Genomic DNA, 22,473 nt, shown 5'->3' with positions numbered 1-22,473 from the left:
AAAGGCTAACTCGTCACCACCTGCGACATATTACACTGCAAAGTCACAGCACCATGCACAACAGACTCTCACTTTCCACTAATTCATCCTGCTCTGGAAATGCACACACACCATCTGCTTCATAGCCCTGAAAAAGAATGGCCTCACATTTTAAGTTTAATTATCAGTGAATTTTTTAAAAAACAAAGAAAACAGTGACTCTCAAAAGCCATGTTTGAAAACATACTTAACCTATGTGCTAAGTCAAGAATGTAAGCTGTGTGGGGAAAGATCAGCGTAACTGTGCATTTTAGCAGAAAAATCAACAACATGTGCCTTTGTGTGTAGTGACTTCTGAACTCATTTATGTGATGCTTCCTCCATAGACTAGGTTCAGAGGCAAGATGCAAAGGAGGCTCTGGGAGCAGCTGAATTAGAGGATCTAGCAACCAGAAGGACCCCAAAGTGACCCTTAAGTTCCACTGGAAATGAATCCCTTTATATAAATATTAATCTAAGCCCTGCCCTGTGGCTCACTGGTTCAGTGTCGACCTATGAACCAGGAGGTCACGATTCCATTCCCAGTCAGGGCACATGCCTGGGTTGTGGGCTCGATCTCCAGTGTGGAGAGTGCAGGAGATAGCTGATCAATGATTCTCATTATTGATGTCTCTCTCTGGCTCCCTCCCCCTTCCTTTCTGAAATCAATAAATAAAAATATTTTTTAAGTAGACAGGAGCTTGTCAAGGGGAGCAGGTATTAGGTGGTGGCCTGGGCAGCTGAGAAGACAGGGATTCAAGGGAAACTCAGGCGACACCTGGCTGCCACAGAGGCGTGTGCAGTAGAGTCTCGGCTGCACCCTGTGCATCACAGCTTTATCAAAGCAAGGCATAAAGAAGATGTGGTGTGTGTGCAATGGGGCATGACTTGGCCACAGAGAAGAAGGAAATCCTGCCATTTACAATAGCTTGAAGGGAACGTGAGGGCACTGTGCTAAGTGAAATAAGCCAGACAGAGACAGACAGAAACTGCACGGTATCACTTAGATGTGGAATCTAAACAAATAAATAAAAAGTAAAACTTATAGGAACAGAGTAGAAAAGTTGCTACCAGGGCTGGGGAGTGGGTTGGTGAAAGGATACAGACCCATCTATAAAGTAAATAAGGTCTAGAATCTAATGTAAACCAGGGACACTATAGTTGACAGCGCCACGTTGTGGAACTAAACTTTCCCAAGACCACAGAACTTAAATGTTCTCTCACACACAAAGATAAATATGTGTTCATGGATGTGGGTGGGGGCGATGAGTTCATTAGCTAGACGGGGAAAGCTTTTCACAATGTATACATCTTTAAATCACCATGATGTGCACTTTAAATACCTATAATTTTATGTCAATTTACTTCAATAAAGATAAAAATGTGTTACAGTCTTTGAAACAATTAAAATGGATTTGAAAAAATATAAAAATGATACTTTCTCATCTCATTCATTATTTAAATATTTAATAAAATATATATATAGGAAGGACTAGACATTTTCTCATCATTTATAAGTTCATCAAATAGCATTTATATCTGAGTTCATTAACGATTGCAATTCTGACTTTCCCGAGTGCTGAATATAAATTGGCAACTGTTATTTTTAGTATTTATATGTGCATATACACATATGCACACAAACTACTCAATTACTAGAAACTCTTAATGTTTCGGGCAAAAGTATCATAGAGCAGGGCTGCAGCGTAGGTAACGGACATTATGAAAGAGGTGGAACTCGCCGAAACCGGTTTGGCTCAGTGGATAGAGCGTCGGCCTGCGGACTGAGGGGTCCCAGGTTCGATTCCGGTCAAGGGCATGCAGCTGATTGATGTTTCTCTCTCATAGATGTTTCTGACTCTATCTCTCTCCCTTCCTCTCTGTAAAAAATCAATAAAATATATATATAAAAAAAAGAGGTGGAAATCTAGAGACAGAAAGGAGTATCAATAATTAAAAGTGAAGATCTCACTATTGTTCCCAACAAGTACCCAAATAGAGTAGAAGTATTTAAAGGCAAGAATTTGCTGAATTGCTGGGAATTTTTGGTTTTGTTTTGTTTTGTTTTGGCCAGGAATCAGCAGTTGGTATTGACGACAATGTTGGCTGCATGTGGCTCTGAGAAGAGGCTGATGGTTCCAAAGGGGGAGTTCCGGCTTATCTTCATCCTTAGCTTCCAGTGGGAACCATGAACACACCCGGCCTCCCTTGGGCACCTTCGCCTGGGCCTCAGGCCATGCCCTGTGGGTTTTACAGACCATTTGTCTCCCTGGCATCTCAATTTTCCTCTCATAGACCCGTGAGATGTAATCATACAAGCAGCAAAACCTTACGTTCTATTTCCTCTTTGTCAAGGGCTACAACTCCGCATCTGTGCTGCCTGCCCACACTGTCACGGATTTCATTACTTGTCTAACTCCCGACATTTCAGACATACTTCACGCCTTTGTCCTCTATGAGCTTCTCACTCCTTCTCTCCTTTCCAAACAGCCAGAGCTCCCGTGGGCCTGGGCCTCCAGCCAGACCTCGGTCACTGTCCTGGGAAGTTTCTCGTCATTTCTTCTTGTTAAGACAATGTTGTTTCTCAACATATTTCCAATTGTTTTATCCCAATACATTTTTAATGGAGATTACAAAAAAACCAAAACCAAAACAAAAACAAAATCTTCAACCTGCATTCATGAAAACTCCCCAGGAGACCTAACCAGACCTCAGAGGATGGCCCTCTTCGACCTGCAAGCGAGTGTTGTGTTCAGTGCTTCCACGTGGAGGCTCGAGGCAGCTCGTGCTCGGGTTTTACACGGGAGGAGCCAGGCCGGGTTGTCAGAGGCTACTCCTACCCCCTCTTTCCATCAGAGGAATTGTTTATCTGACCAAGAGGAAAACCGCTCAGGCCAAATTCCCACCTTGCCAGAACTGACACGGGTTCTTCTATCCAGTGTCTGTGCTCACAGTTCACTGTGGCCTGGAGTGTCCTTTCCCTATAACCTGGGCTTAGGTTTGCAGAGTCTGGATCATATACAACATCTTTCCCTCGGGCACTGGAGGGAGCAAGGATGCTGTTCAAGGTCATCCTCGCCTGCCTAGCGCTGCCTTTAACACGCCTTCATGGCAAGAGTGTCCAATGCATCATGGAAAATGGTGTCTTTACCAAGCAGGACAGTGGTACCATTTCTCCTTTTCCTTGGAGGAATCACTTTGTCACTTAAAAAAATACATTAAAAGTGAACATGAACCCATCCTCTCATGGTTGGCTGAGCCTCTGCCTCTGTTAGATCACGTCTGATAGGAACTCAAGCTTCAAGAGAGTTGTGACAGATGCCCCATGCGCCTAGAAAGAGTGGTACAACTGAGTAATCCAAGAATAAAGCCAGAGAAAATTATTTTTCCCCACTCAGTAATTAATTCACTTGGTATTGCAACGGCTCTGCTTTGGAAAAAAAAATTAGAACCAGTGATATTTTGAAGTATATTAAGAATTTTCAAAGACTATTCTTTATACTAAAGCTGTTCTCCTTCGTGTCAGATACTATAAATGAGTAGATTAAAAAGATGGGAATAATCTTCTCACTTGCCCAGAGCTCCATCCACTACCATTCACTCTCCAAGTCTAGTCAGCTCATTCCCGAACAACTGAAATGGTGCACCAAGTTGCTAGACCTTGTGAAAGGAATGTTGAAACTTACAAGCTGCCTAGTATTTGTAAATTGTTTGTGAAATTCTAGTCAATTTTAAAATCCTGCTTGAAGAATTGATTACTGCTAGCTTTAAGGGTGAAGAACATTTAATGATTAGCATGCATTTTGAAGTGTTCCAATTAAATCATAAACAGGAAGGCAACCACTGGCTTTATTATACAGCTTAAATCAGTTTTCTTATTAAAACTGCCTTAATATTTTAAAGAACTAATATTATTTTCAAAACAAAATGATTGAATAAATTTTACATGCATTAGATAGTGCATTGCCAACTTTACTGCAATCTCAGATACCATAGTGAAGAAATAAAGTTCACACCTCCTGAGTGGACAAACAGATGAACAACACAAACAGGCGCTAGGCCATTTGTCCATGAGAGGAATGAATGCCACCTCCTATTCATTTGGTCAGGAAGAAAGATTTAAGCAGTTCTTGTCCACAAACATCAATCATTCTTGCTGATAGATGAAATCAAATCACGAACGCAAGCAACTTTTATTGACGGTTCCCCTTAAACCACTAAATCTGCTTTCTGACAGGCAATGAAATAACAACACATAATATCAGAATCTACTTCTGTAATCACCGACAGGAACGGAACGCCATGAAGCCTAAATGAAAGTGAAGACCCATTACACAATGTACTCAGAGCCTTAAATAGTTAAAATGACATCACCTAAAACAGTTATTTTTAGCCCAAACATATAAGCCGAATTACACTAAATACAAATCAATTAAGTTGTCAGAAAATGTCTTCAACTCTGGCCCTCTAATGTGAAAGCTTTGCTTTGCAAAATTGCTGAGGTCAAAATTGCAACACCATTTTAGGAAGAATGCAATTTTTTTAATGCACATTGAATGGAAAGTTTTATTTAAAGTGAATGCCCTTGAGTTCTTTGAATGCAGTGATGAGAAAGAAAGAACCTACCAGGTTTATGTGGCTAGGTTTATTGTCTGTAGTTCATTTTAACATAAAAAAACCAACTATAGAGTCATTCCCTTCCCATAGTTCCACCTTCACCTTCTACTTCTATGTTCACCCACCTCCAGGCACCACGCCCACCTCCCTGCGAAGCACTTCAACCTTAACATCCAGACTGTGGCAAAAAGTAGGTTTATCGCTGTTCCTATGGTAAAATAATACAATACTTAACAAACAATAATACAAGAATAAACTGTGTTTTCGTACTCACAACTGTAAATCGGCATTTGCCCCACCTTGTATTTTTTCTCCTCTGTACTAATAACCTAGTAGGAGGGTATCATTTTGCCTCATTTTTCTTTCTTTGAGTGTATGTAGGGAATAACAATGAATGAAGCTCTTCACATTTAGTAGAGTTTGGCCACAGCTTTATTGAACTCCACTGACCTCCATCAAGTTCATGGTTATGTAGGGCTGAATACCTTAACACAACTCAAAAACCAATTCGTACAATTTCTAATGTGCAGATCTGGCCGAGTTCAAGTGGCTCTTGGAAAAGGCAAGAACCAGAAAATAGTACCTATGTAAAAGTTTTGAAAGATTTCATAAACCAGAACAATTTTTGAATTAAAAAAAAAAACTATTAAAGCCCTGGTTGATGTGCTCAGTGGTTAGATTATTGCTCCTCACACCAAAGGGTCAGAGGTTCAAGGGCAAAACTTGGGTTGGGGGTTCATTCCCGCCCCTGGTTGGGGGAGTGCAAGAGGCAAGCAGTTGATGTGTGTCTGTCACATCAATGTCTCTCTCTCTCTCTCTGTCCCCATCCCTCCCTTCCACTCTCTCTGAAAAGCAATGGACAGATATCCTCTGGTGATGATTAACTACAACAACAAAGAACTATTAAAAACACATAATATTTAAAAGATAAGGGGAGGCTGACTGGTAACATTCTAGTTCAAGATTAAGTTCTCCATTTGTCCTCCTTTGAAGGCAAACCCACTCCCCCGTTGTTAAGGGAAATCCCTCATCTAAATTCCAAACAAGCCCTTTCCCTCAAAACCAGAAAGCTGTACAACAGTCAGAGACATACCTGACAAAATAGGCCTCTTGTCATTTACTGCTATTTACTCTTAAGTGCATTTCAGAGCTTGAGCAAGTCTTTGTTTTACCGACTCTCACCTACAAAAAGGCATCTTGTCAGCCCACATGGAGAATGACTCCAATTGCTTCTTTGCAACTCGAGATTATAGTGGTGGCAACCCTTCCACCAGAGCCCCCCGCGATGCCAATTTACTTCTGACTCTCGCATTCTGAAGCGTCCAAATCAGAGGGTTCAGTGACCCTCAAATAAGATTCTCCAGTAAGCCTTGAAAACAGAAATCAAAATGTGGTTCTTTCTCACCAAGGTCAAGCAGAAAACTGTAGGAGCAACCCACTGCTCAATAAGTGAGAGCATTTACATTAAAGGTTAATATATTCAGTCTTGCAGCTCAAGAATAAACCATCTGGTTTCAAAGGCAGAGTTGAAATGAGTCTATAAAAAGGTAAGAATTCTTGGAATCAGATAGCTCAGAAATATACATCCAGCAATTGCAAATATATCACCATGCTTTTTTCTGAAAAAAAAAAAGGCTTTCTAATTTATATCCAAACTTACCACGTGAGCACCTGCCCTCTGCACATCCATCACTGACGTACAGTAAATAAGGTGTTGCTATCTCAGATTCAATCTGCCAGGACTCAGTCATTTTAACGTGCCAGGGCTGCAGTCAGTTAGATCCGCACCTGCCCTGGGAAGGAATTGCACCCCTGGTCCCTCTGCCTCCCTCCACCCTGAGACATCTCCCTCCCAGGCCATCTGCTGGGCATGGGGACACACAGGGCTGCGGTAGGAGAGGTAGGACCCTGAGCCTCAACTCCGTGACGCTCCTGAGAAGCCTTGCCATTTTATTTTGTTTGTTAAGCTTTTTAAAAATATATTTTTATTGATTTCAGAGAGGAAGGGGAGAGAGAGAGAAACATCAATGAAGAGAGAGAATCATTGATCGGCTGCCTCCTGCACACCCACACTAGGGATCGAACCCACAACCTGGGCATGTGCCCTGACTGGGAATTGAACCATAACCTCCTGGTTCATAGGTCGATTCTCAACCACTGAGCCACCCCTGCAGGGCAGCATTACTGTTTTGATTCAAAAGCAATCACTTGCTACTCTTCTAGAATCTCTGCATGAATATTTACCAACTAGAATAAGCCATTTTCTCAATCTCATGGAAACCCACCAGAGAACTTCAAGCAAGGTCTAAAATTAAAGGTGAAAAAGCAATCCCCTGGTCCCTAAAAGTCCATCGCTCAGTTATCTATTGCAACATAGCAAGGCACCAAAAACTCAGTGGTTCAAAACAATAGCCATTTATTGTTTCTCACGATTCTGGAGGTAGAACGGGTGATGCTCCCATTGCTGGGGTCCCTCGTCCATCTGAGTGTACTTAGGAGCTGAGCAGGCTGGCAGCCAGGGCCTCCCTCATGAGGCGGGGCTGGGCCCTGGCTACAGCAGGCAGCTCAGTGTCTCTCCATGTGGCGCCTCATTTCCCTGGGTCTTCCCACAAGTTCTGATCACGGACAGGATGGCCCGATTTCCCTCCATCAGGCAGCTGGGTTCCAGGAGAGAAAACCAAAGCTGCCTCTGCCTGTGTCACCAGGCCCAGAACTGCCGGCTTCCCTTTCCTGCCTGCAGAGCTCTGCTGGTCACAGCATTCACAGTCCGCCCAGGCCAAGGGGGAGGCGGTGCAGGAGGGAGGAGGGGGTTCCCTGAGAGGAAATGGGAAGTTCCTGGGCTGCTGTCTTGGGAGACTACCTGCCACATCCTAACACAGCTTGAATGAAATTCCTCTAAAGAAATAGAAAAGGGCCCTGGCTGGTTTGGCTCAGTGGATAGAGCGTCGGCCTACAGACTGAAGGGTCCCAGGTTCAATTCCGGTCAAGGGCACATACCCAGGTTGCGGGCTTGATCCCCTGTAGTGTGAAGGCAAAACCCTATTCTGTAAAACTACTGTTTGGAATTCTCTGCTATTCTTTGGACGGCCTCTTATTCTAAATAAATAAGTTTGCTTTCTAGCCCGCTTTAGCCTGCTTGAATAATGAGGAAGATAAACTTAGCTGTCTGACCTTGTAGGCCAGAGACTAGATACGCCCAATGCCATGCCAGGTGCATCTTTAATTGGATAGAACTGTGTAGTTTCAAGGCCGCCAGCAAGCGCACAAAGGGCTGGTTCTTCCATAAAAAGAGAAGTTCTGCTTGTAGCTTTGCTTAGAATTTGGATTCATTTCCCTGAGCCCGCCGCGGTGAATAGAGTGTAACTCCAACTCTCAGAGCGTTGCTTCGTTCTTGTCCGGTTTTTCTGTAACCTCTCTATCCCTCTCCCTTCCTCTCTGTAAAAAAATCAATAAAATATATTAAAAAAAAAGAAATAGAAAATGGTTCCTTAAATAAAAAGGTAAGCAATGTTTACTTGTTAACTCTGCCTGCACATGAAAGTGACATTAAAGGATACAAAGGAGAAATGGCAAGAAAAGTCTGCTTTTATTTCATGTTGAGATATTTAGACATCAAGATGGCATAGTATGCTTCCTTTATTCATAATATTACTCAGTACCTGATTCCTGAAAGTGACTAAAAATGCCTCCACTGTAACTGGCGAGGGTCACGCGGCCACGACAGACCTTCCCTAGCATGGCTCGCTTTCTGGGGCATCAGCCACATCCTCTTGCAGCAAACCCAGGGTCCAGCCCCGATGAGTTACTGAGGGGCGGAGTGTGCTGGGTTTGCCCAGGACCAGAGGGCAGGGAGGAAGGAGCAGTAGTTAAGGAGACTGAGAGGATCTGACTGGTGCAGTAGGTTGAAAACCTCAGAGCACGAGGCGCCAGAGACCACAGTATCAAGAAAGGGTGTGCATGACTGTGTCACAGCTCTGGGAAAACAAAGCGAAAACAAACATACAAAACTGCATTACTCCACAAGCACATGCCAGACTCCCCTGTGAGACAGTGTCTAATCAGGCCTAATAACCGCATAAATTTAAATTTTCTACTCCCAGATCCTCCTACTTAAGATTAAGAGAAAAAACTATTAAGTAAACTGGTTTCCTGTCAGACACAAGTGAAAATGTTAGTTTTTGATTCCCCAGATCAACCTGGCATGACCAACTGCCTTACGCTTAGTTACCTCAATAACAGCACTTCCTATGGTGCGGGATGTGGTCTGGTTGCTAAGATCAGACCCAAGGCGCCAGGGCCCATCTGTTTGAAGTCTCCCTCTGCCCAGTCTTCCTTATTTACAGAAAATGATCTGTGTAAGAGAAAAGAAAACTTAAAAAAAACCCACCAGATAATACAAGTCAAAAGCTAACCATAAACTATAAGAGCAATACCACAAGATCCCAAAGATTAAAAATAAAAGTGCCGCTGAGGAGAAAGCTTAAACACTGTCTTGGTTTCTTATCTTTAAGTATCTTTCCCTCCAAAGCATATAGCACAGCACTACAGCTCAGGACGGAAAAATTGCATCCATTTTCAAACAGGAATAACAAACTCTCAGAAGAGTGCGCCCAGCGTCTGACACCTATGTGTGCACATGGACAGTCAGGAGCGCACTGTTAGGAATGGTTAGCAGGGCTGTCAGCATGGCCTCTGAAAAGGCAGTAGTAATTTATTTTTCCCCAACAGAAAAAAGAAAGAAAAAGGGGGCGAGATCAGAACTATCAACTCTGCAGCATTTTATAACGTCCCTGATGCCATGATTGTCTACAAACACATGACACGTTATCTTGTCATCATCTTACAGCTACAAGAATAAAACAGCTTTCATTACACATCAGACATATTTCTAAGGAAGCCGTACAAATAGAACTATATTTTTCTTGTGACTGAGATGATTTCAGAGTTCTGCTACAGCGAAGCAAGACATCCTTTAGAATTATCTTTTGAGATGAAACACAATCCATACTGAGATGTCACTGAGTGCCAGCACGTGTCCGTCAGGCCGTGGGCGCCGCGGGCTCTGTGGGCTTGAACCATGGCTGAAGCCTGCGAGGAGGCCTGACACCTGTGCAGCGAAAGAAACACAGGAGCCTGGAAGGGAGCAGTGCAGATCTGGGGGATGTCGGTCTGGGGGATGTCGGCACCGAGTAGGAGACACAGAAAATCAACGTCAGGGAGCCTCCAGGCGTGAAGAGGACTCCCAAGAGATGTAGTCCAGACTCCACAGCCTCCATGAGGCCGCGAGTTCCCCTGGGTCTGACAGAAGGAGCAGGGACTGAGCCCAGGAGGAAGAGGCCGGACAAAGGCACCGAGGTGAGGGCGTTCTGAGCCAATGTCTGGAGGACACTGACTTCTGTAGAAAATGGGAACATAATTAAAAAGAGGAGAAAAGGAATGGCTGTGTGGGAAGGGCTGTGTAGGGCTATTCCTTCCTTCTCTCTCCTTCTCCCCCCACCAAAATCCCACTCTCTCCCAGCCTCAAATTAGCCACGGCCTGTGGAGTCAGAGAAACCTGAATATTAAGTAGGCTTCTTAGTGGCTGTAAAACCTCAGAAAGTTATTTAATTATCTGGGGCTCAGTTTCCTTACATGTACATGGTGACAATTATATCTTCTAAAAAGTCTGACTTATTTTCAAGAGTAATAATATCTAGTCTTGTGTGAGGCACACGCTCCGATAGCTTGCGTTGTCTCGTTTAATGCTGACCACTAGCCTCAGGCTGCGTGCTATTCCCTTTGTGCAGCTGAGAAAATGGATCAGCAGGTCAAGTTGTTTGCGGCAAATACACAGTCACGAATTTGTGAAGCCAGAGGAGCTGCTGACCCCAGAGGCCTCACCCCTGCCATTCCTATGCACTAGCAATAACACATCCAAGGCTTTACTGCGATGCCTACAGACGTAGCTGCTATTGATGTTATTATTGCTCTTTGAAATTCCATAACATGGTTCTTGTTTGTTACTCATGTTGCTCATGTTAGTCTTATCATTCTAGTTGAGAAAACTGAACCCGGGGATTTTTCTTTAACTCACCCATGTGACTACTGATAACTGACAGACACAATTAGACTGGAGTCTGATTAACAAGGTCCTTACATTTTGGATTGAGAAGCTTGATCTTTTTCTATGTTAATGGAGCACATTGCATTCTCTTACATGTGGAAGTGGAATAACAAAGCATCCCTTTAGGAGGGTTCATTAAAGTTCCCGGAAGCTTTCACTTAATATTCCCACACCAGACTCTGAACTTCCGCTTGGACCTCCTCTGTGGCCAACAAATGCCTCTGAGACTTTATTTCATATGTTGGACATATTTCTCTCCTCTGGTCTAGACTAGGAGCTCCGTAAGAGGGAAACTCTTCTACTTACCCTTGCATTTCCAGAGCTTAGCAGAAATGCACCAAATTTACTGCAGATACAAACATGTAATGGATAAGTGAATAGATGCACGAGGTAGATACGATAAATTCAAAAGGAAGCACTTTTAGGAATTCACATGGCAGCTTCAAGGGACTATGGACCCCACTGAAGTTTATGTAAAATGTGGACTGTATATACTTATGTGCATTTTCAAGAAGGAAGTTCCATAATTCTCATTGCATTCTCAGAAAGGTCCGGGACCCCATAAACATTAAGTGCCATTAGTCTCAAGGTAGGGAGACCAGTTACAAGTAATCAAATTTGTACAGAAAAGAAGTTACAAAGGACTAAACTGGTGCTATGATAATAGATACGGGAAGAATTATACAGAAGCTGACATGCCATAAATACATCCATAGAATTTGGTACCAAAAACTAAGTCGTTGTCCAGGGCTTGCTCCCTAAGATATGGCAGAAATCCGTATAACTTTTCCAACTACCTGACTTCCTTCATGAAATATTTAGTACATGTTTTGAAATTACACATGTATGCAATGTGTTTTACCAATCCTACAATGAAATAGCACAATCATTTTGCACCTTATATGCACCAAATGTTTATTCAATTCTGAGCTATGTGAAGAACTAGAAATTAGAGACATAGAGATTAGGAGTGAAGATTTTATCCCTTTTTACTGGAAAACAGGAGAAATTTTACTTAAAGTGAAGAAAAAATACCAGAGACTTTTAAAGTGCACTGGTGGCTGACTGATGTGGGGACAGACCACAGTACGCAGCCTCTCTAGGAAGACTGCGTGCAGATCCATCTCCAGGCAACACGAGGCTGGGGATGGGAAAACAAGGCCAGTCAGCCTTGCTGCTGGTGGGAGGTCTGCAGGGACAGGGACCTGGGAATCTCAGGCTGTGGAGAGTCAGGGATGTCTCGCTGGGTGGCAGCCAACACAAATGGGTCTCGGCCGCCCTGGGTTAGTTCTGGATTTAAACTAAGTGAAGCATTCAGGAAGGGATCACAAATGTTGAATGTACGTGAAAGAAACTGTTCATACTAAAGACAGAGAAAAGTTTACAAAAATATCTACCATCTCTGTGGACCACAAAAGAATAGCCAGTGAAGACAACAGGTGCAGGGACAGGCACCGGCCCAGGCGCAGGGATGGTGATGTGGAGTGTCACTCCTGCAGGGTACTGGAAGCTAAGTGTCCCTGGTGAGATGATGCAACAAGTCCGCATCGTGGCTGACGTCAGGGGAGGGAGTGTTGTAAGCCCCATAACTTGTTCCTGAAGCAGGCCTAGCTTTATGCTCCGCACCCAGGGAGGGAGGTGAGAACAGTGCAGCCTCATCAAAGTAAAGCCAAGCCTCTCTAGGATCACCGTGTCCAGACAGGGACCCTCAGTCCCATCATGAAACTTAGGTCTGGGCTAGTGGGAAACAACTGCAAACCAACAGACTGTGAGGATGATCCAGAAACAGAGGGACAGAAAAAAATAAAATGAATGCAACATCCCCCACAAAAACTGCCCTTATCAAACAGAATCCCATAAAGAGATCTAATGCCAAAAAATCAGGTGATATATTCACTCAAATAAAATTGATTTTATGAGAGTGTATGGCAAAAACTTTTTTTTCTAATTGTATATATCTAAGGAATACTATAGCAAAGACTTTCAAATATGTTACAATTGCCCAAAGAGATGTATTAAAGTAAAACTTCTAAGAAAAAATGGAGACATTATGAAACAAAATAGGCCAAAGGAACGATAGTGGCCATATATATAAGAATATAAATTAGGAACCTTATAAGTAAAAAAAAAAACACAAAAAAACAGAGCTGTCAAATTTTTATAATCCACTAGATTAGATCATTTAGACTGGACACCATTGAACAAAGACTTTACATTTTAGACTCAAATCATGTGGAAGTTGCCCAGAATCCTGCTCAGAGACACAGGCATTTTTAAAAAGAAGGAAGAGTCAAGAAATGTGGACAATAGACTGAGAATCTGTAACAATCACATAAGAGGAGTTTCAGAAGAAAAAAATGTAGACTACAGGAGCATAAATATTTGCAGAAGCAAGAGCTAAGGCATTTTCAAATGGGAAGAAGTGCATGTAAACTCAGATAAAAAAAATGCACTCCTAGTACCAAGCGTAATAAATGAATTCCCATCTTGATGCCTCACAGTGAAAATGAAATAACATCGAGTGAAAAGCATATCCAGAGAATGCATTAGAAATTTTTACCAGGATGGTTATGTTTCAATCTCTTCTAATCTCGTCTTTCTTTCCTCTTTATTCTCTTCTTCTCTGATGTAGCCTTCTGCACTGTAACTTTTCCAGATGAATATTATTATTTCACTACAATGTGGAATGAATACTATTATTTCACTGATGTGTTAGTCCCTAAGGACAGAGACCAGGTACTCTTTCACAGTTGTAATTTCAGCACCTAGAAATGTGTGGCACATACATAGTTCCAAGGCTCAATAATGTTTAATAGATGAAATAAAGACTCTAAGAAATTAAGCTACTTTCCCACACTGGACAGCTAATAATAGTAGAGCTGAACAACTTTACTGACCATTGATTTATTTAGATTTCAACAAAGTCAAGTCCTGAAGGACTCTTTTTACATAGATTACTGCCCAACCATTTTCTCTCCATCCATTTCTTGGCCAATGGTTTCTTTTAGATGAACGTTATAATTAATCTTGCTTTTTTTTTTTTTTGCCCAGCCTACTTTTTTGGCTCCTTACTTTGTCATTCAACATGTTGTTATCAATCACAAATTTACATAATCTTCAAATTTATTGTATCTTTGTATCTGTATTTAATTTACTGGGACAAATATCATGGATGAATGCCATCAAAAATGGGCAAATCAAGAAAAGATGATGAAAAAAAAAGAAAGAAAAGATGATGATTTGAGGAGGTAAATGCAACTCAACAAATTTTGTAAAGTGTATGTGCAAAGCAATATGCGATTTACTGCCCTCAAAGATATATGTAGTGTATTAGAAAAGCACATTACACATATATAGAAACGACAGAGGATGATGATGGGAAAAATAATATGCTGCCACAATTTAACAGGAAAGATGGCATCTCTTTGGGGGCCTGGGAAGCTTCAGGGAGCAGGTGACCCTGATAACAGAAGGATATGGGAGTAACTGAATTCCATCCCACAAAGTGAGAATGAGCAAATGAAAGCAGAAAAACATGAGAATATTTAAAATGCAGCAATCTTGTAACTCGGTCTTCAGGATAGGGTGTGTGTTGAAAAGTAAAGAAAATGAAAAGGCTGTAAATATAGCTTGAGGTTATATCATGTAGGGCATTGAATGTCCTATGAGAGACCTTGTCTATAATTTAGTAGGCAACAAGAAACTATAAAAGATTTTTAAAAAGAAACTACTATGTCAAAGATACTCTTTTTGAAGTTTGAATATGATGAGCTGGTATTTATATCCATGAATTTAAAACCGGGCAGGATATCCAGGGGAAATGCACAGTGAAAATGAAAGGTGGCACTCAGGAGAGGAACTGGAGCCAGAGAGGATGATTAACGTCTTGGGCAGGAAGAGGACAAAGACGAATGGAAAGCATTCGGCAGCTGGTCAAGGATTCGGTCAGTGAGCTTGGGGTGGGGCTGGGGGGTCAGCTTCATTAAGTCTAGAAGAAATAATGTTAAAAAAAAGACTCTGGATTTGGCCTTTAGAAGGTGTCCTCAATGATAACTACCAGCAGTGGTGGGATGGTGAGGGCAGAAGCTTGAATGGTAAAGATAATAAATTAATTGTAAAACAGGAGAAAGAGTCAATGTTCTGTGGAAAAGTCCGGTAGCAAAAGATGTATGTTGGGCCTGGCCAGTGTTGTTCAGGGGTTGAGCATTGACCTATGAACCAGGAGGTCATTGTTTGATTCCTGGTCAGGGCACATGCCTGGGTTGTGGGCTCTATCCCCAGTGGGGGGCGTGCAGGAGGCAGCCCATCAATGCTTCTCTCTCACCATTGATGTTTCTATTTCTCTCTTCCTCTCCTTTCCTCTCTGAAAGCAATAAAATATATTTTTTGAAAAGATGTATAGTTGAGGATAGGAGAACCCTGAGCATTCCTTTACGTATCAGCAAGAATTAGGGTTCTCCTCTTGCTGCTGATGTCACAAGCTCTCAACGTCCTGAGTCTTTGATTCTGATGCCTATTCACTTCTCATTCCCCCACTGGACTGTATGTTAGTTAAGTGCAGATGCTGCGTCTTTTCTGCATTGTTTTCCCGACAGCTAACCCACTCATTGCCTAACACACAGAAAACACTCAATACAAATGTTTTTAAGATTCAAGAAAAGGTTGAAAGACGGTATGTGGGAAAATGAAATGGATACAGCAAGGCCCTGGAGGGTGTGTAAAGGATTCGGATCAGAAATAGGATGAAAATCGAAGTTTGGGTGAAACAAGCGGCTCGTCATCTAAATATACCAGAAACACCTCTGCTGCTTTCGCTTCGGAACTCCCGTTCCAAAGTGTGTGTGTGTGATCTTAAATAATACTTTCCATTATAAACAAATACACTTAAAAGTGAAAGCAAGAAAAATTAACCTGGCCCAAAGAGAGCAGAGCTGGAATCTGAGCAATCCCCCATGAATATGGGGAATCGCCGAGAGGCACAGAGGCTGTAGGTAAAACCGAGTGAATGTTCACGGTGGCTGTTCCAATGCCACTTACTCCGTGACTTTTCCCAGTATTTTCTGTGCAGGTGAGAATAAAGAAACCAGGATCCATGGGTGTCCCTTCCTCAAGTCCACATGCATTTCCAGGTTGTTCTATGGTAGCAGTTGGAAGCTGAATTTTTAGAATTTGAGGGGAAAAGGAATAAAGACATCACTGTGCCTACCAGGAGTTGCCTTCGTGTCCAAAGTGGCCAGCTGGTGAGACCCTGACCCTCAGCTGGAGGAGGGCTCCATTAGGTCAAGAACTAAGGTTAGGAAATGACCCAGGTTTGGCCTGGAGGGTCCGGAGATAAAGTCTATCTTCCTGTCCAGCAGCCTTGTGTGAGGTCAGGTTTCTATTCCAAATTATCCAAGGGAATAGACTTCAGCAAAATACCGTATATGTAGACGTCCCTATAATTTCAAATGTGAATGAGGGGGGGCAAGAATAAAGGAAGCTGTCAGTAAGGCACTCATGGGCTTCTCCTGACTCCCCAGTGAAGAGGGAGGTCCCACAGGGGAATGCAGCTCTTTCTCTGCTCCTTCACTCCCCCTTCTCACTTCCTCAGCGGCAGCGCCCACCCAATGGGAAGGATGCCCTGTGGGGGCAGCCGGGGAGTGAACCCCAGGGTGCTAGGGGCAGGATGGATAACCCCTGAATTCTGAGTCAATTGAATCTTGAGCAGTTAGACCATTCTTATTTTACTCTCCAGTTTATCCAGAGATACTGTGATCGAACTCTCACTGCATTTCTGTTTGATGTCTCTCTTTCCAAACAGGCAGTCTGTCTTCTAACACTGGCTGGCTTCACAATGATCCCTCCTTCTCAGCTTGAAGATCCTCTCCAGGTGAGGGGTGGGGTGGAGGGGCGGGGATGTGGGGTTTGGAGAGGGAAGTGATGTCTCCTGCAAAGACAAGCCATTGCATCGGTCGTACATCCCGGGCCCTAACCGCCTTGGGGGCTGGTCCCAGAACAACAGGTCTGTGCCTTCAGTCCCGGCACCCAGATTAGTCTTTGGTGACCTTTGCTGAGTCCTGCGGAAGCATAAAGCTCTAGGAGCGAGGGGAAGACAAAACAATATGCCAATACGCCACAGAGCTTCAGTAGTATGAAAATTACTCTATTTCTTTTCATGTCGAGAAGTAGTTTGCAAACACTAATAACTCTCCCTCATTCTCTCTCTGATAATAGAATCCTTTTTTATAAGAGAAAAATACAGAAATGAGAATGCTTTGATGTGATTTATTCAAGCCAGATCAATTGCACATCAACATACCAAACTGCCTTGCATATCAGAACAGGAGCCCATAAATCAAAGGGCTGGCAATGCACGAGGAGTCCTCGGCCGCCCCGTTCCTCAGCCATGGGATGGCTCTGTTTCAATGACCTTTACCAGCAGAAACACCCTTCTTCTAATATTTAACAATGCTGAGGTTTCAAACAGCAACAAACAAACCAACCTTCTTTATAGTGAACCTAAATGTCTTAGGGCAAAACCGGCAATTACAAGAATTTTGTTTTATCTAGTAACACATCCTAATATTTAATGACGTATGTGATGACTATGATGGAAGATGTAAAGCTGCATATGTATAACATATGTAATTCACAGTTTATGTAGCTGTATAGTTCCTTCTATGTAATACTGCCTCTTAAAAACACCGGAGCCTGGGTTAGGGTTATATAAACAGGCAGCATGAACTCAGCTTCTACAACACGCTGTTACGTAAACCCTGGGAGGGCTCATCCCAAAGGCACCTCTGAATCTCAGAGACATTTGTACTTATTGCTAGAGGTAAAACAGATTAATGTAAGTAAAACTGAGAAGTGACTAAAGAATAATTTTCTCTTCATCCCGTAAGGCTGGGGCACTTTTCCTTTTTGAAGGGATTATGGAAGTGAATTATCGTTTCTAAAAGGAGTATTGCGTTTTCACAAACACGTTTTTATAGAAACTAACCTTTTAGGAGGCAATTATTTCAATGCTTTTTCTTAAATTTGCGTGTCTTAGAGTTTGTGTTACTTAATATTTACAGGCTAATGCTCCCAGATACACACATTCCAGACTCAGTCATGTTTTTCTAAGACCACAGACAACTTTGTGGCTCCCACAATGGGAACCATATACCTTTTATTAAAAATCCCTGCTCGTGCTTCTGCCAGTTTCCAGGGTCACTTCAGAGACATGACGAGGATGGTGGCAGACAGAGGTCGTGACTTTCAAGGAAAAGTTCATCCCAGACTCAGAGGCCTTCACAGTCCCTGCGGGTCGTTTCATTTGCATCGAAAAGAGGAGTCAGCGCAGCTCCCAGGCCACGGGACTCCTGGGTGGCTCAGTGGCCTCCAGAGTCTGCTGTGGTCTTGAATCTTATGTGCGATCTTCACCCGGGTGTGCAGACCCCGAATGATGGTGGGTAGCATTCAGGGATCAGTGAACGCAGACTGGAAAAAGTAAGACCTTTCATTTTCACTGATCTCCAACTAAAATGTAGCCTTTCCTGCACCTATGAGTGTAGACAACAAATCCCAGCAGTACTAACGTCCTGTGACTGTCACCAACAGCCATCATGGATATTTCCATATCGCATTATAGTTGCTGCAAAATCCCAAAATAGATGTTTCATTTATGCTCATCTCCAAGTTAAAGTGCAGCCATTACCAGTATTCGTCCACAATGTTTAAGGTCTGGAAGCACTTTGGGAATCAGTGACCTGAAGTGAATAAAGTGAGGGGTGTTGTTCCCTGCTGGTCAGTGGGCACATCGTTTGCTGCATGTCCGTGTCCAGCCCTGTTTCTCAGAGGATGCACAGAATACACAGCCGCCCACATCGGGGTCACAGGCTGCCTGCAAAGGCCCTCAAGCCTAAGTCCCCCGAGGGTGACGGTGCCCTCACCCGTCTTTTGTGATTTGGGGTCACAGTCTGTTAGAAATCTGTAGACTCCACATTCATGGGTGCAGCCACTGCCACTGGGGTTCTGTGTACGGAAAATTCCTCCCCATCTCTGCATCCGGTCTCAGGGCTGGTTTATCCACAGCCTATCGAAATGCTGCACACGGCTTCAAACAAACAATCAAAAACAAACAAACAAAACAACCGAGGCATCAACCGAGAGCTACGCTCAGCACCAAATGCCGACCCAGTTCCCTAGCAGCCGAGGCCTCCCATCAGCTCCCCACCCCAGGGTGCAGGCAGGCGGGGCTCACACCAGGTGCCAGAAGCATGGGCTCTGCACCTCGAAGCAGGGACAGTGAACTGGAGGGGCTGGGCAGTGGGGTGCAGGCACTTGAGGCAGCGCCAGGAACAAGATTACCGCTGCCTGGCAAGAGCCAGAAACAACAGCCAGAGCTGGAGCAGTTGGGCTTTGTTTTCTTTTGTTTACAGACATGCTGACAACCTCTAAGGGAAAGTGGTAACTCATAACAAGGGTTGAGCATTACCTAAGATGCAACCAGATACATGGAAGAAAGGTCGGCACAGAAATGACCTTCGTCTAGCCAAGTGCATCATCAAACACAGATACTCTCCACAGAAAACAGGGCTCCTCCGTATTCCCTGTGGCACTGCCCTTTGCTCCTAACCTGTCACAGTGCCCCCAGGCTGTATGCCTCTGAGTCAAATCCCATCCTCCTGAAATACTTAGAATGGTTTTTGTTTTCCTGATCAAAATAATCATATTGTATTTTCTTTTTCCTATTCAGAGGGCCATGGACTGAATGATTGTAGGGACAGGATTTTCCTTTTCCTAGAAGTTACACAAGTTCATGAGCATTAAATGCTGGCTTTTCAATAGACTAGTGAAAAGGTGGAGGAGACGTCTGTCCTAGCTATGGCGGCCTCCTGTGAGAGAACTCTTTCTGAGCCAGGGACAGATAAAGCCACTGCACACATGAGACAAAACCAGCAGACGGCCACTCGAGCAAGGAAAGGGGTCTCTCGCAGGGAGGGAAGCTTCACAGAGGAAGAATATATGGGGCTAAGAGAGGACCCGTGGCCAATCAGAGGCCAGGGATTACACTGAAAAGCTGTAAAAACTGAAAGAGCTTACCTATTCAATTGATGTAATTTTTTAATGATAATATCTGGTTTTGGCAAATGCAACCACTTAAACCAGTGGTTCTCAACCTTCCTAATGCCGCAACCCTTTAATACAGTTCCTCATGTTGTGGTGACCCCCAATTTCATTGTTACAAATTGAACATAATTAAAACATAGTGATTAATCACAAAAACAATATGTAATTATATATGTGTTTTCCGATGGTCTTAGGCGACCCCTGTGGAAGGGTCGTTTGACCCCCAAAGGGGTTGTGATCCACAGGTTGAGAACCGCTGACTTAAACACATTGCTGATGGGAATAAAAATTGCTATGCTAATTCAGAGAGCACTTTGGCTAAAATGTTTAAAAATGCTTTTAAATGTTTAAAAATGCTTTTAAATGTTTAAAAATGCTCATGTTCTTTTTATCATACATTGCTACTTCTAACATTTTTTTCTACCAAAATCCAAATATTGTTTAAAGAAAAGTGTGTGTTTGTGCATTAGTGCCTTAATGACTCCTGAGAGAATGCGCTACCAAATATCAACTGTAATTCTGTCTGGGTTTGAGGGAGCAGGTAAGTTTTTGTTTTTTCCTTCTCTATTTTCTTTTAAAACTCTCTATAAAACACAAGATAAAACAGACTTATGTAACAGCTGAAAAGGCAACAGAGTGAAAACACACACAGTGTCAGGAAGACATGATCATAGTTTTATGTCTTTTCTTAATAATTCTGTGGTCCCAGGAGCAAGAGTTAATCTCAGATGCGTGGTTTCAGACCCGCAGTTTTCAGCTGGCGTTTCCACAAGAACGTTGAAATATGCAATTCCGACTATTCAGTCAGGGGCACTGACCTCTTTTCCCTTAGATCGGTGATTCTCAACCTTCTGGCCCTTTAAATACAGTTCCTTATGCTGTGACCCAACCATAAAATTATTTTCGTTGTTACTTCATAATTGTAATGTTGCTACTGTGATGAATTGTAATATAAATATCTGATATGCAGGATGGTCTTTGGCGACCCTGTGAAAGGGTCGTTCAACCGCCGATGGGGTCGCGACCCACAGGTTGAGAACCGCGGCCTTAGATTGTCAAGTGAAAAAGTGGCAACAGCCAACACAACAATAGTCTTCAGATGTAAGTGAATCAGAATTATACCTGTTTTTTTTTTTTTTATCAGATCATCAAAAAATATACTTTTTGGTGTGCTGCAGAATTTTAGTAAATTGTTCATGTGCAATGGGCTGAAAAAGGTTGAAAATTGCTGCTTTAGACCCTCCAGTTAGAGACCGATAAAGCGAGACATCTAATCAAAGCTGCGAGTGCAGAGGCTGAGGGACAACAATTTCCACTGGAGAGAGAAATTCCACAGCCAACAACCCTCATCCGGCACAAACGGGCCTCCGGTCTCTCACAAGATAGGTGGTTGGTGCCCTTCACCAACACCAGCTGGAAACCATGCAGAGAATCGTGTCATGTTGGCACTGACGTGTTTGATGGAGTAGGGCCTGTGATGGTTGTCTGTACTGAACATGTACGGGCTTTCCTTCATGTTTTGATTCCGTGAACAATACAGCACAACAATTTGCGTAGCATTCACACTGTGTCAGGTATTGTAAGTAACCCAGAGATGATGTAAAGTACATGGTGGATGTGCGTAGGTTACACTATGCCACTGTATGTAAGGGACTTGAGCACTCAGACTTAGTTACCCACAAGGGTCCTGGGAGCAAAGCCCCTCAGACACAGGGACAACTGTCTAGGGCAGCGGTCGCCAACCTTTCGGACCTCACAGACCACCAGTTGGCGACCACTGGCCTAGGGGAACTTAGAGATGAGGATGCAGCATGACACAGACTCGAAATAGAAGAGAAAAAGCATTATTCTCACTTCCTTGTTTTCCTATGCCTCCCAAGAAATCCACATGTAATCCATCATATATTCCATTTGAGCAAGACCAGGAACGTTTTTTTAAAGAAGAAAAAGGGAAATTTCAAAAACAAAATCATGCTAATTTTTATTAATCCAGTGAAATCGCTCTTACTAAGAGTCTGTGAGGCCCAGGAGGATAGAGGCCGAGTCTCACTTCTCTTTGTATCTTCAGTCTCAGCACAGCACCTCGCTTAAGGAAGCTTTGATGAATGAATGCATGAATGATAATTTGAATCCTTTCAATAAGACCCTAGAGCCATCCATTTTATCCAGAAGAAAGCTAGTAAGTAACCAAACCAAATGTCTGTGGAATAATATACAAAAATACAAAACAAAATTCTAAGAAAATTTCATGAGTTCCTTTTTATTTTTACTTGTGTTAAACTCAGCTCCTACCCCTACTCATCAATCACCTTACCCATCTATCATAAAAAGTGCTGGTTGCCACAATTCTCTAGGTATTTCAGGGCCTTGTACTTTATGATTGGATCATTTAGAAGGAACACTGAGGCAGCTGACCCACAGAGAATTTAACAAGAACTGGACACGCATCAGCAATATCCCAGCCGACCTCACAGGAGTGGGCTTGGTGCTGAATGGCAAAGCCTCTGTGCAGGACAGTGAGGGGCATGTGGGCTGGATCATGACTGATGACAGCCCTTCAGGCTGAGGAAATTCTGTGACAGGTTATACAGTCACATGCAAAAGTGCTCTTGCTGCTGTCACAGTCATCATGTTTCCAT

This window comes from Myotis davidii, unplaced genomic scaffold, assembly GCF_000327345.1.
Source record: "Myotis davidii unplaced genomic scaffold, ASM32734v1 scaffold221, whole genome shotgun sequence".
Classification (NCBI taxonomy): domain Eukaryota; kingdom Metazoa; phylum Chordata; class Mammalia; order Chiroptera; family Vespertilionidae; genus Myotis; species Myotis davidii.
Note: the sequence above shows the minus strand (reverse complement) of the source record.